Source organism: Lycium barbarum, chromosome 1 (assembly GCF_019175385.1).
Source record: "Lycium barbarum isolate Lr01 chromosome 1, ASM1917538v2, whole genome shotgun sequence".
NCBI classification, from domain to species: Eukaryota; Viridiplantae; Streptophyta; class Magnoliopsida; order Solanales; family Solanaceae; genus Lycium; species Lycium barbarum.
In genome coordinates this window covers 142,709,111-142,724,229 of record NC_083337.1, presented here as the reverse complement: position 1 = coordinate 142,724,229, position 15,119 = coordinate 142,709,111, and the positions used below count along the sequence as shown (strand labels likewise).

The following is a 15,119-nucleotide window of genomic DNA, read 5'->3' as shown; positions in this document are numbered from 1 at the left end:
TTAGAATCCGTAAACTACGGTTATCCGGCCAAACTTAGGTTAATTAATTAAGGCTAAATGTAGTGCCTAAATTTAAAGAAAATGGCTTATAAATATTGCTAAGGTTTTAAAGGAAAGTATAATAATTCTGTTTAAACTAACTTGTAAAAAAAACATATAGTAATTTGCATAAAGGAAAGCTTTAAATGCTTTTTAAAATAGGTCTTATAAATGCTGTTAAGACTTTGAATGAAAATACAATAATGCTATTTAAAATAAGACTTGTAAAACATATGATAATTTGCATAAAAGAAGATTTTAAATACTATTTGAAATAAGACTTATGATGTTGCTGAGGTTTTGAAAAAAATATAATAATGCTACTTAAATAATACTTATAAATGTTGTTAATGCTTTAAATAGAAATGCAATAATGTTATTTAAAATTAAGATTTGTAGCAGATATAATGATTTGCATAAAAGAAGACTTTAAATACTATTGAAAGCAAATTCGAAAATATAATGGTTTGCATATAAGTAATAGGTGTTAGCAAATTTGAACTTTGGATAAAATTGTGTTAATAGGACAATGCAAACAAAATCTAGCTTTATTTTTTTTTATAAATATGATGCAAAAGGACATGAGTTTTCTTTCTCTTTTACTAACTTTCTTTAACTATATTCGGCTAAAAATATGTATAATCGGATCAATCTAAAAAATGCTTCTAAAATATACTTGGATTAATATTTACATATTAGTGACGTTCTGAAATTTTAAGATAGTAAAATAAAGCATGATTCCTTTAACTCAAAATATGTAGTCATGCCATTTTGAAAATCAATTATTCTAAGAAAGATAAATATTATAAGTATTATAAATAATTTTAACGTAAAATTAAAAAAAAAAAAAAGAATGAAACCTATGGAATTAATTGTTAGTTTTCCTTAAATTAACTACCCATTATTAAAACTAAACCCCACTAATTTCACTAAGGTTCATCTAAATTAACAAAACAAAGTGTTAGTCATACAAATTAAAAGCAAAAAATAAAATAGAGGAGCAAATAAGTTAAATGGGCTCAGCCCATTTTTTAAGACCGCTGTGATCAGGCTGCTGTTGGGCTTCGGCCCAGTAATTTTTCATTGTATTGCTGTGGACTATTGCTACTGTATGGGCCTCGGCCCAGAATCATTTTATACAGCTGATGGGGCTGACTTGGTAAGAATGTCTCGTTGGGCTTTGGCCTAACATCGAATGCGGAAGAAGGCGAGTCCCTCGGACTCGTGCGCGGTGGTCATGCATAAAAACGAAAGATAAGGATTAGTATATAATCAACAAATGAGGTTAAACATGTAAAAATATAAACTCAAAAACAGATTGGTAGATTACGTATATACTGTGTATATTTAAGCATATCTCACGTATACACATCCATATGGATGTATAGAAGGTTAATATCGGAAAGCTTTCGCCCCCGTCTTCCCGATGTTGCACAAGTTCCAAAGGGTTTCACGAATCCCAGGCATAGCTAACACCGGAGAGGGTTTAAGCTTGATCCATAATGACCAATCTAACCTCCCTATCAACGTGCTTTAATGAAGGTATACGGCAATACACGCATATATACACAATTCAGCCACTATACACTTATGATATAGAAAATAGGGCAACACTTAAACGCAGGCAGAGTCAACAGTGTAATATTTGTCATACATAGACGTGTGTAAAGTTCGGACAGATGCAATAGCACATAATATTTAGAGTATACCTCGTATACCTGAAAGGTATACACTAATATACGACCCTTGCATACACCGGGTGTACACTAAGGTTTATATACCATGTATACTTTGAGGTATACCATACCACAAAAATCAGGTAGGGAGGGGACAAGCCCACACGAGCAGATTCAAAAATGCAGAAAGAGGGAAGGAAATTCACAGGCACCTCATATATTCCAAACCAAAACAAACATACCAAAGCAAGCACAAGGCACAATTACATACATAACCAGAAGGAATACCCAGATATCTTAACATGGTTCAGATAGGTAATCAAGTGAACATGCATATTTGGCATTCCTATTCTAACATATTAACTAGATGAAGCAGCTTCACCACTCATACGGGTTTAAACGAATATGTCCTAAGGATATATACTCATATGATTCATACAATGCTCACCAGTAAGCTTAAACAGATTCAACTCAGCAGGGAATGATCGTATAGCATACAATTGTCATGTTTTATGAATAGGGAACCTCAAATATACTTTCAGAATTCAGCAGAGCCCTAACATATATTTAAAGATACTGAAGCCGAATCTAAAATGTTGTTCAGCCTTATTTAGAGAAAAGAAACAAACATAGAAAGCATATGAACTGGGAAACTCATACATTTTATCCTAATCTAAGCATGAACTTGATTTTTAACTCAGTCACGGAACTGGACAAAACTTAATTTTAGCAATAAATCAGTCCATTATAGCAATAAGGGGAAATAAATTAGAACTCGATATTTAGTAACTACTTGAAAACAAATAAGCAATGCATATGCCCAGAATTATTTGAACTAGAGTAAGATTTGGAGAGCTAATGTTAAACCATTTTGGACTATAACCACAGAGAATACACCTTGCGACACAAAAAAACAAAAAAAAAAAACACTAAAGGCCAACTATTCAACTGAAGATGAAAATAGGTTCAAACTGAGAACTGGAATGTAAAACTAGAACACATATACATCCGAAGATTAAATCACATTATCCAACAGCCCATACTTTGAGTATCTTCCTAAACTAAATCATTTTTTGAACAGATGGAAAGAATACTAAAAGCTGTAAATGATTCATACTTCTCAATTCGCATACCAAAACTGCGTAATACTAAGATGCTTATGAAATCAAATCAACCAAACCATGTTGAACTTTAAACAAGTAGCAAACAAAGATAAAAACATTAATTGAAACTGTCAAGATAGCAACAGAACTGGAAACATGCAGGAAATGGAAAACACTACACCAGAATAGGGCTGAACAGCAAAGGAGGAGGAGGGAAAATTACTTTTGTTCAAATAACACATCGTTTGAGAATCCTAAAGGACATGGTCTCTTTTCGTTACACTCCAACACGTTCAGCAAAATACCATATATTATACATTACTGGTGAAGCAGTTTTCTTATAAAATGTTAACAACATGCTACATACAAATCATATTTCCACAAGTCATAAGCATTCTTTAAACCAGTAAAGAAAGAACACCAATCTATTGAGCTACTAACTGAATTTATATTAACCGAAACTACAGAGCATGCATGAGCACACTAAAACTGACTGAAACAACAAAAGAAACACACATCGACACAAAAAGAACATGCGAGCAAAGCAAAAAGGACAGGGTAATTACGAACCTTCTTCGGGTGTAGCGAAATGAGGCTTCAAATCTCCGATATACCTTGAAACACCACCAAATCCGAACTTGCGTGTGCTCGGATTCGAAGCAATACCAGGCAAACGAAAACAAAAGATGATGATTAGATTTTTTGACTGGATATCAGAAACTGTTACAACTGCTGAACACTAAAAACTTTTTTTTTTTGGAATTTTGAGCGGCTAAAAGGCTTCTGATTTCTATGGAATTTTCCTGGCGGCTAAAAAGAGAGGCCCTTTTCTACCACAGAAAACCATTATTTATAGGGATCAACTAGGGGTTCTAAAACGAAAAATTGGGCGGGATTGACTCCTTTTCAAACACAAAACGCTAAAACCCTTATGTCATCGATAAGAAACCCAGAAGAAGAAGACAATATTCATATAGATTTTGTACTCGAAATCAAAGGAACGGATAAAAAAACGATTTGGGTTCAAGAACAGACAAAACCCATTAAGGTTTTTCAGAAGCAAGCGGGAAAGAAAGAAGAAGAAAACAAAATCTTTACCTCTTCAACGGTTGAAAAATTGACGGGGAAAGGACAAACATTAATTGACTTTCCCCGAAATGGCCATGCATGGCCTGGATTTGTGAAAACCCACTGCAAAGTTTCTCGTTTTATCGAAGAAGAGAGAGAGGAGAAGGGGAAGGGAAAGAGAGAGAAGAGGAGAGAGGGAGGGTGCGGCGCTTGGTAAGGGAAATGGATACCCTAGTGGTTCCTTTGTTTTGAACGACCCGGGTCGGGTCTGGGTAGTGGGTTGTGGGCTGGTGAGTTTAAAAAGTGGGCTGGGTCGGATGAAATAATGGCTTAATTACAATGGGCTGGGCGGATGAATTAACATGTAGGCTGGTCCGAAAAATATTGGTGTTGATTGGGCTTGGATTTGGGTTAGATGAATTAAAATATGGGTTGGGCATTGATGTCCTGGTCCGAAAATAATTATAAGTTGACTGGGGCGGATGGGCTAAAAATATATATTCCTCCTTATGCTATTTTGGGCTTCTAAATTTGCACAAAAGATCTGTTTTAAATAACTATATACTAACGTGTGCTAAATATTATCTAGTATAAAATATGTAATTATTAGTGCACAAATAATAAGATTATATGACGTCGTAATAGCTGTGCGATAATATTTTAAAAGTTCAACAGTAAATAAACGCTATTATTAAATTGCGCAAAATAAATGCGATGCGTGTGCATAAACTGGTAAAATACTGAAATGATAAAAATGCTAATTATAATAATACTGGTAACAAAAATAATAATAATAATAATAATGATGATGATGATGATGATAGTGGTAGTAGTAACGGTAATAAAATAAAAGATAATAACAGTAGTGACTACAACAGGATAATGAAACGCCGGTATTAATAAAAGTTAATAATTATAGTAAAATATAAATAATTATTTCTTAAGTTGCCAAAAAACGTTAGAAGCGTAAATAGATATTTCGGAGGAAAGGTGGGACAAAATTGGGTGTCAACATCCTCCTTAGCCTTCGTCCCTGTGAAAGTTGGAGGTTTCATCCACAGGAATTCCTGAGTTCTTGAACTGTTTGGCCCGCCACTAGCACCTGAGCTAGGGGCCGATTCTTCTCGCTGCGCTTGGTTGGCAATGATCTGAGTAAGCAGCTGAATGACTCCTCTAACGTCCATGTCCGAAGTGTTAGGAGATGTAGCTGTAGGAGCAGTTGGGACTGCTGTTTGAGTCAGAACGGTCTCTTTGCGAGTTGCTTCCGCAGTAGCCCCTTGGCTGGTAGCTGTAGCCTTTCTGGTGTATTTCCTTTTCGCAGGCATTTTCTGAAAATACGTACACACACGAGTTACAAAGGCATCCTAAAAGTACTGCTCTAACTGCACGATCTAGAATATGAAAGAAGTGAGACAATCCTGAATGTTTTGGTGGTCAACTATTTATATGTATGGGGCCCTCACACATATAAAAGTGACCCCACTGGACACGGTTTCATAGAATCCCTAAAGAAACTTGAACCTAGGCTCTGATACTAAGCTTTGTCATGCCCTGAACCATGGCCTGGGCGTAACACGACACTCGGTGCCTGACTGCATGTGATCGAGCGAACCACATTTCTTGCTGAATCATCATGAGGCATACATGAGCGGAAATATAACGTGAAGTGCATGATAAGCTTTTATAAAACATAGTAAGTAATAATATTAAACATAAGTATTTGATTATGTCATGAATGCCGACAATATCATAAATGAGCCAAACCGGCTAACCAACTCTGGAAGTCTAACATGACACTTATCTATGAAACCTCTAACATGAATCTGAAACACGTAACATACTTGCTGGGACAAGGCCCCCAACATACCTTTAGATGCAAAACTAAATAAGAAAGACAATGCCTAAACCCCGAATGATATGGGGCTCACCAATAAGCTGGTACGTGCAGATCCTAATGAGCAGAGGTATCGTCCTGTAAATCCGTACTTGCATCATGAAATGCAGGCCCCCGGGCAATAAAAGGGGACATCAGCACATTTAATGTACTGGTATGTAAAACAACTGAAAGAATTAACATGGGCCATGAAAATAACATAACAGAGACTGAGCTGAAACATGATCATGAACATGAGTACATATACATATATAACATGTGTAAAGTATCGTGAGTAGGGAGAGCAGCAAAAATATAACCGACAACATGGTCTGGTACTTGCGTCCTACCGACAGAACACTCATACCTTGCCAGGGACATGAGATTTAATAATATTATGAAAGGATCCAGTCATTATGAGAGATCGTCCTAAGCATGGGTGGAGCAATCCTCATCCTATGGTGGCTACGTAGTTTCAGGCCGTTTGAAGCCTTCTCGGTAATTAATGCAACTCCCAAAAACATGAACATGTAAAATAAGTGGCACTTGTTGCCCATGGTTTTCATGAATATAACTTGCTTGTACATGGATATCATGAAATAACTTGTAAACGTGGTTTCATGAAATAACTTGTTTTTAGCATTTATGTATCTTGTATTATAGCATGAAAGTAATTATATAATATAGTTGCATGAAAACTTGTAGACATGTAGGATATTCATGAAATAATCATTTTAGCTAAAACATGCATGCAAGAACCCATGGAATACAAGATATGGGTTTTCATGGATTACGGACTGATTCTCAATAATCATATGGAGTTATTAATAACACAATGATAGAATAATAACAATTCATACATAATATAATCATGGACATGGGCCTAGGGTTATCATGAGCATGGTATAGAAACCCTAGTTTTAGTAGAGAATCATAATTTATGGATTTTGAGGCGTGGGAAAGAACAATGATGTTCCCACACGTAGATAGTAACTCCACATACCTGGTAATGCTCCAAACTTGAATTAAAGATTTTAACTTTGAAGAAGATTTTCAAAATCTTGAATTCTTGAACCTTGAGATGGGTTTTCTTGAAAACCCTAGTTTATGAATAATGATTTCTTGCTTAGATTATTAGAGTATATGTTAGAATTGAGTTGGAAGGGTTTAGATTGACTTACCTTGATGTTTTGGATTGTTGCTAGGGCTTGGAATTGTGTGTTGACACCCAATTTTGTCCCTCCTTTATTCCAATTTATTTCCTTGGGCTTCTAAATTTGTTAACGAGCTAAATACTTTATTTTCACTACTATTTTTTTGCTACTACTATTAATATCGTTATCCCTCTTATTACTTACATCTTCACTATTTTACTATCAACATTACTAGCATTACTTTATCACAAATTTTAATGGTTCGTCATCATTTCATTTTAGGATTTGTACTCGCTAAATTAATTATAAGTCAATACTTTAGTAAGTCCTTTACTTTCTACATATTAATTACTAATTGTCTTCACATAGTATATATTGTACTAGTTATTAAGTTAGAAGCCCAAGAATAATTAAAATGAAAGAGGAAAGACCAATACTTCAGCTAATTAATGGCCCAAACAACAAACATAATGTGCTCCAACATTTATGGCCCAAACAGTCAAGCCCACTATCCGTTAAATTTACCAGCCCATTATTTCCAAGACCCGACCCAGTAGCCTTTAATTCCCCAAAACGCACTTTGTTCTTTAGTCCACAAAAAAAAAAAAAAAAAAAAAACAGCAAACAATACGAACCCTAAAATCCTCTTGAATGCCGCCCCACCTTCTATCTCGTCCCTTTCCATTTTTGATAAAACTCCATCAATTCTTTTCTCTAGACACAATATGGTTGCTCCATTTTAGTGCAAACCCTTTCTTTAAACGTCTCAATTCTCAGAAGATCCTCTTTTGGCGAATATAGACATATTAAAACCTTCAAGGACCAGAGAAGGTCTAGCCGTTTTGAGTAAAATCTGAATCAAACCACGTGAAAGGACTTCAACGTTCGGATAGAACCCTAACCCTCGCATTCATCTCCTATAAATACATCTTAAAAAAATCTCAGTAGAGGGGGATTTTTTTTGGGGGGCGGAGACAGAAATTCCGAATTCAGTTTATTTTTTTGCTTAGTCCCGTTTGATTAAGAAATCAATTTTAGGTAGAGTTTCCGTTGAGTCTGGTCTGATTTCCCCTTGTTTTAAATTCTCTTTTGTTTCGTTGTCTTCGGGTGTGTTGAGGGTTGTACTCGAAAAGATTCGAGCGTCGTTCGCGTTTGAACGTAGATCCGAGACCCAAGGCCCCTATTCACTGCATTCGGAAAAGGTCAGTAATTCGCTTAAATTTTAGTTCAGATTTATGTTCTTAATTTAGTTTTCCTATGTGTTTAGTTAGTTAATTGTTGTTTAGTTTAGACTCACTGTTTCTTAGGACGTAGAGTGTGGTTATATGCTCTGTTTGGGTTAGCTTAATTATATGTTATTAGTATGTTTATATGAGAATAGATAAGCCAAAAGCAGTCTCATAGCTTATACTGTATTCAGCGTTAGTTTAGTTATTTTTTAGGTCCTTATTTACATGAGTATGTTGTTCATCCTTTTTCAGCAATAGATTGTGCCTCTATTAGTTTAACTGCTGGGTTATTTAATTACATGGCCTGATAATGGAACTTATTTTAATCTATCAACCTTGAGCTAGCATTAAGTACTTCAAATACGATCACATATTCAGATCCGTTCATTGCTTGTAAATGGTTCAGTCTGTCACACCTAATCTGTAACATGTCCACTTTGAATGATTGAGATATTTGATGTTATTGTTAGTTGAAAATTATCATCGTCTTGCTTTAGGAGTCTGACTATTATCTGCTTCTTTGCTAAAATGCTTATATGGTCTATTATAGTTTGTTTCATTAGCATAGGTCAGGGAGTCAATATTCAGCCATATGTTTAAGATGTTCATCTCGGCAAAAATATGTTGAATGTTAGTTAATAATGCTATATTTAGAAGCCTATTAGAAATTATGCTCTAGTTGTTTATTTAGTTCATTGCACCACAAGAGGTCAATCCAACTCCTTCACTCGTTTCTTTCTTTCACTTTAGTTTGGAGTCATGAGTGGAATATATGAAATAAATGCTAGCAAACATGTTTTAAGCTCTTGTTAATGTGTCGAATAGGATCTTGTGTCTAGCAGTGTGCTTCCAATGATAATGGCTTTAATGGTGGCTAGGAATTATTCACTAGAATATCTGCAAGAATGAGATCTTGCTTTGTTGGACAACTTTAATTACACTTCGCTACGTTTGTTTCTGTTTCTCACATAATTGAAAACTGTTGTCTAATAATGAAAACAAAAAAATCCCATTTTGCTTCTTTAAAATGATGTATATCTGTACAAATATTCTTTTTAGTGTACCAAGAAATGTTATATTTTGGGAACTTGGCTTGGTGAGAAATATGGTTTCAGCTGCTGTTTGACAGAAGCAAATATCAGTGTTCATTTTATCTGGAAAGCGGTGTGATCTAATGTCGTGGAAAGTTTGAGATAAATATAAACTCACGTATAAACGCATTAGTACTAACTGAAAGTTTTAGATTCGTCTCTTTAATCTAGAATTCTTTTTAAGTCAAAATATGTCGAGAAGATTACACCTGATTTTCAGCTTAGTACAATACTACTACCAGGCGATTTCCAGCTTTGTTGTTTCATTTCCATGCCTATTAATGATTTGGTCCCTTTTCTAATTCCTTCATTTTCTTCTTTCTTTCTTTGCATGAACATCGGAGCCGAAGAGTTTCACTCTGAGACTCAACGACGACACCGCTTGCGGAGTCCGCGCATCAAAACATCTACGCTCTTACTTTGTTTGAGTGGAAAAGTCACAGAATATCTCTAACCCCTGTGAAGGCCGAAAATGGCTTTTTAGCATTTTATATCACTTTTGCTTACTCATTAGTGTGTTTAGAATCTCATGTGTGGCTTCTTTTAATTCTGTTTTGTGGTTGGCTGTTAAGATTATAGTTTATAACTAAGTTTCATTTAAGGTTTTACTTTAGTTAATAATAGACCAATTACTCCTTACATGTGGTATGTCATTAGATATAAGGGACTTGGAACCAATAATTAGTTTATGTCTATCTAGCAACATTTGGACCATAACTCGATGCCATGAGCATAGACGATGACATATAGTTTGGGGTGGAGAGTAAATTGATGTGTTTCACTTTCCTTCGTTTCCCTGGACTGACCATAGTGTTGAGATCTATGTTCTTAGCTATAGGAAATGAAGAACCTAAATTATATATGACTAATAAATTTAGTGATGAAGATACCAACAAATACTAGATGTGCGGTTGTTTAGTGTTAGAAGCAAATCAAATTTATTTCAAGATCTGGACATAAAACAAGAGTCTAAAACTTTTTCCAGTCCTTTTCTATTTAGGTCCGCTTCAAGATTTTCTAATTATGAATTTGGTCTCTGGAATCTGAAACACTTGCTTCGTCTTGTCACATACCCTTAAAAAATAAACAAATCATTTTCTTTCAGGTTTTGATCGTTCAGTTATAATTATCTACAAATCAACTTTTGCAAACTCAAAGGATTTGACCTTTTACAATTTGAAACCAACTCTCTAAAGTTTCTTTTAGTAGTGTCTTAGCTGCTTTACACTTTAAATTTATTTTGTTTAAGTCTAATTAATTAAGACCGGTCGGTTAACCATTTTTAATGGGTCTTAAAGGATGCCTAATACCTTCCCTTTAGATTAGCTGAACCCTTACCTAGATCTTTTGGTTTCGTAGACATTAAAATGGAGTTAACTTCAGAAAATAACTTTAATGAACTTTAGGTGTCCTAATTCACCATAAATAATTAGGTTGCGACTCTTTAACTTTAATTAACCCCGAAATTACTGGAATGTTGTAAACCATTTTGACCCTGGTTAAAATGGGGTATAACATTGTGAATAATGAAATAAAAGAACTCAAGGCTTGAATTTATACAAAAGTGAGGCGGAAGTTATATAGACATATTATACGGTCCGTATAATATGACCATATTTTATCATGGCTGAAAATGGAACATCGATTTGAAGGTTCATGAAGTACGGACGAATTATACGGTCCATATAAAATTATATGGGCCGTATAACATGATCAGTGAACGGACTACACTGTAATCCTTCAGTAAAATGGCCATAACTTTTTGTACAGATGTCCCCTTGACCCCCATAATATACTGTTGGAAAGGTATTTCAAAGGGTTACAATTTCATTTAGGAAGTTTTCCCAAATCCTAATTAATAAAGGGGTTATGGTCGTTAGAAGTAAGACCTTCTACAAACTCACTTGCAAACATGCCCCGTAGAGTGGCTTCCAACTTTGCTTTGCCCAAAAACATTTCTTATGACTTGATTAGTTTTCAAAACACTTCCTATAACCCTCATATTGGTTCAATTATATTATCATCTTATGTGTCACGACCTAATCTCGTAGGCCGTGACTGGTGCCCGACCTGGACACCCGTATACATACCTATCATATATAATCAAACTGAAACTACGAACAATATGGAACTTTACAAAAGAACTCTGAAGTTTCACAGCGTCATCATATAGACACAGCTGAACAAAACCCATACACAACCCACACATATGTCTACAGACCTCTAAGAGTAACAACAGTATCATATGACGGGACAGGGCCCCGCCGTACCCCTGGATAAAATACATATACACCACAAGATATTTTGTACCAAAATCTAGGCTCCGGAACAAGGGAGCTCTCCAAGATAGCTGAATAGGACTCCTAAGCTGGCGGGTTACCAACGTGAGCATCTGTACCTGCGGGCATGAACGCAGCCCCCCGAAGAAAGGGGGTCAGTACGGAATATGTACTGAGCATGTAAAGCATAAATACAATAAACAGGATCATACTGAGGCGAGGAGTACAGAAAACCAGTACAATAACCAAAAAACCACAAGGCTTACCTTTGAATCATAAATCAGGGTGTCAATATCAGACTTAACTCGTTATGAAACTTAATGTCACCATTAGAGAATCATCCCGTTCATATGCATATGTATAACGTGTCCCGGCCCTCTAGTGAGGGACTCGGTAAATAAAATCATATCATCATCATGTATATATATATATAACGTGTCCCGGCCCTCTAGTGAGGGACTCGGTGAATAAGATCATCATGTGCCATCCTGGCCGCCATCCCCATATCATCATATCATCACGTCATCATATCATCATATACATATATATAACGTGTCCCGGCCCTCTAGTGAGGGACTCAGTGAATAATGCAGTGGATCTGTGCACGAAAACATGTCCTGGCCCGGGACTCAGTGAAAGATGTATTGAGGCATGCACGAGCAGAGTAGTGAGAAACCATATGCAAATTAAATCATATCTGAGACTCAATAGAATAATCAAAACGAATCATCATTTGAAAACCAAGACAATAGTCATATCAAATACCTTTTGAATGTCGCTGTGGATTATATAAAAATAGAACCTCAAGGATTATATACACGTATCAAGACATAATAAAATAGTTTCTGGAAATCAAGAACATTAGCCATCCTAGTGGCTCTTTGAATATCATTATGAACTATATTAAATAACGTCTCAGGGATCATAGACAGGTATCAAATCAATACGAGACAGCTTATGAAAGTTAAGGACATTAGTCATTATAGAGCCTTTAGGAATAAAGACTTATACATACGATTATACTATACAACATATAGAAATCTCGAGGGCAGTGGCTTAACTACTTTAAAAGCTCTAACATCAAGAAGTAATAAGAATCATGAATCATATTCGGAACTTATGAATGGAATTACCCCAAAGCTCATGTCATTCATCCCTTACGTCTAGGACATGCCAAAAGAAAGAAGGGACAACTTTACATACCTCACGTCGTTCAAGAGCTCAGTCCATCCAAGAACTTCCACAATTAATATGATAAACCTATAATCGTAAGAATACGCACGTGACTTAAGAAGGCTTTCGTATATCATATATATATTAATTGCTGACTTAGTTCTAAAACGAAACGGGCAGCATCTCCTCTATATCATTAGCATCTCCCAATTTGATATATCAGCCCAACAACAAATAAATCCACAACATGCATGTCCATAACAACTTCATAATACTCTATAACGAGCGACAAACTCGAATTACAATCCATATACTCCATGACACCTTTTCGTATGTTTTCTTCTTAACCTTAAAAATATTTTCAATATGATAAGGGCATCATTTACCACAAATCTTGGCTTTATATCATATATTTACAACAAGAAAAGCAGCCCACAACTCCAACTATATCAATTGACAATTTTATTCGTAAGTTCGCGTTTATTTCATCAATTCCTATATGGATACTTGTATATACTTCTTTATTTTCGTATATACATAGTATAACAACAAGCAGGATAGCAATAACTACAACAAATTTCACGATATTACAGCTCACTAAATAATTTATAATAACCACCAAACAGTCCATATGATAACAATAACCATTTATCCGATTTCCGATATAATTTTCGTAATTCTTTCGTCTAGCAACGTAGATGTGACTTGGATAAATCAAATACATCCAGGAGAGTGGATTTCTTACCTTATATACCAAGAAATAATCTTCTTCCACCTTACTTCACTTTGAAGAAATCTCTAATTTGCTATCATCCGGAGGAAACTGGCGTGTTTATGACCTATATGTCGTCTCCCCCATAATTTGCTTCCGCATGTGAATTTTGTTTATCCATGGCAGATCGTGTCTATGCATATATATATGCGTTTGCTGCTGCTAATACCATAAGGAAACAACATAGCAATCTTTAGAAAGTGTATGTGTTGCACACGTTGAAATTTACAAGGAAAGAAGCCTAGTACATTTTCTTGTGAAATGTTTGTTTCACAAACATGCTGCACACTCCGTATATATGTATGTCTCTTGTGAAATGGGCTGTGGGGGTCCAACCCTTTATACACGTGCCACCACCCTAGCTTCCCCTTAGCAATTCATCACTTATATTTCCACCTCACCCATAAGTGCATGGAATGGGAATTTACTTGCTGCACACGTGCACATAATATATGTATATTTGTACATAACGTATTTATTAGGTAGATAATCACCTTCTACACCAAACAGTCTCTACACGGCTTCAACCATGCTTCAACATCAACACACATAATTTCATGGATTCAATTTATATTCATATCAACACACCTTTATCAAATTAAACAAGTTTAAAATCCTCCTAAACGTGTAAAAAGAAGATCAAATTTTACCTTCATACACTTGACTTCTTAATCTTGCTAACTACTTGAATCTTCACCACAACTTGACACTTTAATACTTCTCCATGATCATACCAAGTCTCGGCTAAGCAGCCATGGCCGAGAGCCTCATTTTTTGTCCAAAAGAAATTTTCTCTCTTTGCTTAGTTGAAATGAATGAACCATTGAATTCTTAAATACTTGCTGTACTTTTTTCGTTCTTGAAAAAGAGAAGCTTAGTTGCTGGTCCCCTTTTTTTTTTTTAACTAACTAAACAACGAGATGAGCTTAATAAGTATATGCTGGCAACGTTATAATACAAGTAGTATATGTAGTTAACACGTATGCCCCCACCTCTTATACTATAATCATTCACTTGACTTAAGCCACTTAATCAGAGTGTAGGAATTTTACACGTAATTGGTCCTTTGACCATGCAATTGATTTTATCTAACACACCACTACTGAATTAAATGCTTAGTCACTAATGACCTTAAAATGGTACCACCCGGAAGTGTTACATTAACACTTATCCATTACTAACAAATTAATTTATTCCTCCACTATACTCCTCATTTGGTCAATTACACACATAATTTCTTGATCTCAACTCACTTAAATAGTGATCACATTAGCACACTCCATATACCCATTACCATGACCATGTGATATAACACCAGTCCATAGCCTCATTTGCCACACATAAAATATTATTTTCAATCATCGTCGTCACATTTTTTCCATCTTAAATCATTTCAGGACTTCATTCCTCGTATACACTGTTGACACCCAATTTTGTCCCTCCTTTATTTTTATTCACTCGGGCGTCTAAATTTACTGACGAGCTAAATACTTTTTTTTTTCACTACTATTATTTTCGCTACTGTTAGTCACCGTTTCATTTTTAGGATTCGTACTCATTAAATTAATCTTTACTTTATGTACACTAATTACTATTTGTCTTCACATAATATATATTGTACTAGTTATTAAATTAGAAGCCCAAAGATAATTAATATAGAGG

The 15,119-nt window shown here is 35.2% G+C and overlaps 1 long non-coding RNA gene across 4 annotated transcripts; it reads right to left on the bottom strand.

The window, feature by feature from the left end:
* Window positions 1–11,003: 11,003 nt before the first annotated feature.
* Window positions 11,004–14,371, bottom strand: LOC132641129 (uncharacterized). Of its 4 annotated transcripts, none has more exons than XR_009582706.1 (3): window positions 13,431–14,371; window positions 11,779–12,772; window positions 11,004–11,631 (listed from the first exon to the last, which is right to left on the bottom strand). It is a non-coding gene; the product is annotated as an uncharacterized LOC132641129 (long non-coding RNA). The 4 variants fall into 4 exon arrangements; XR_009582704.1 differs by having other exon boundaries at window positions 12,716–12,772; XR_009582705.1 differs by having other exon boundaries at window positions 11,004–12,772; window positions 13,431–13,616; window positions 13,706–14,371.
* Window positions 14,372–15,119: the final 748 nt, after the last annotated feature.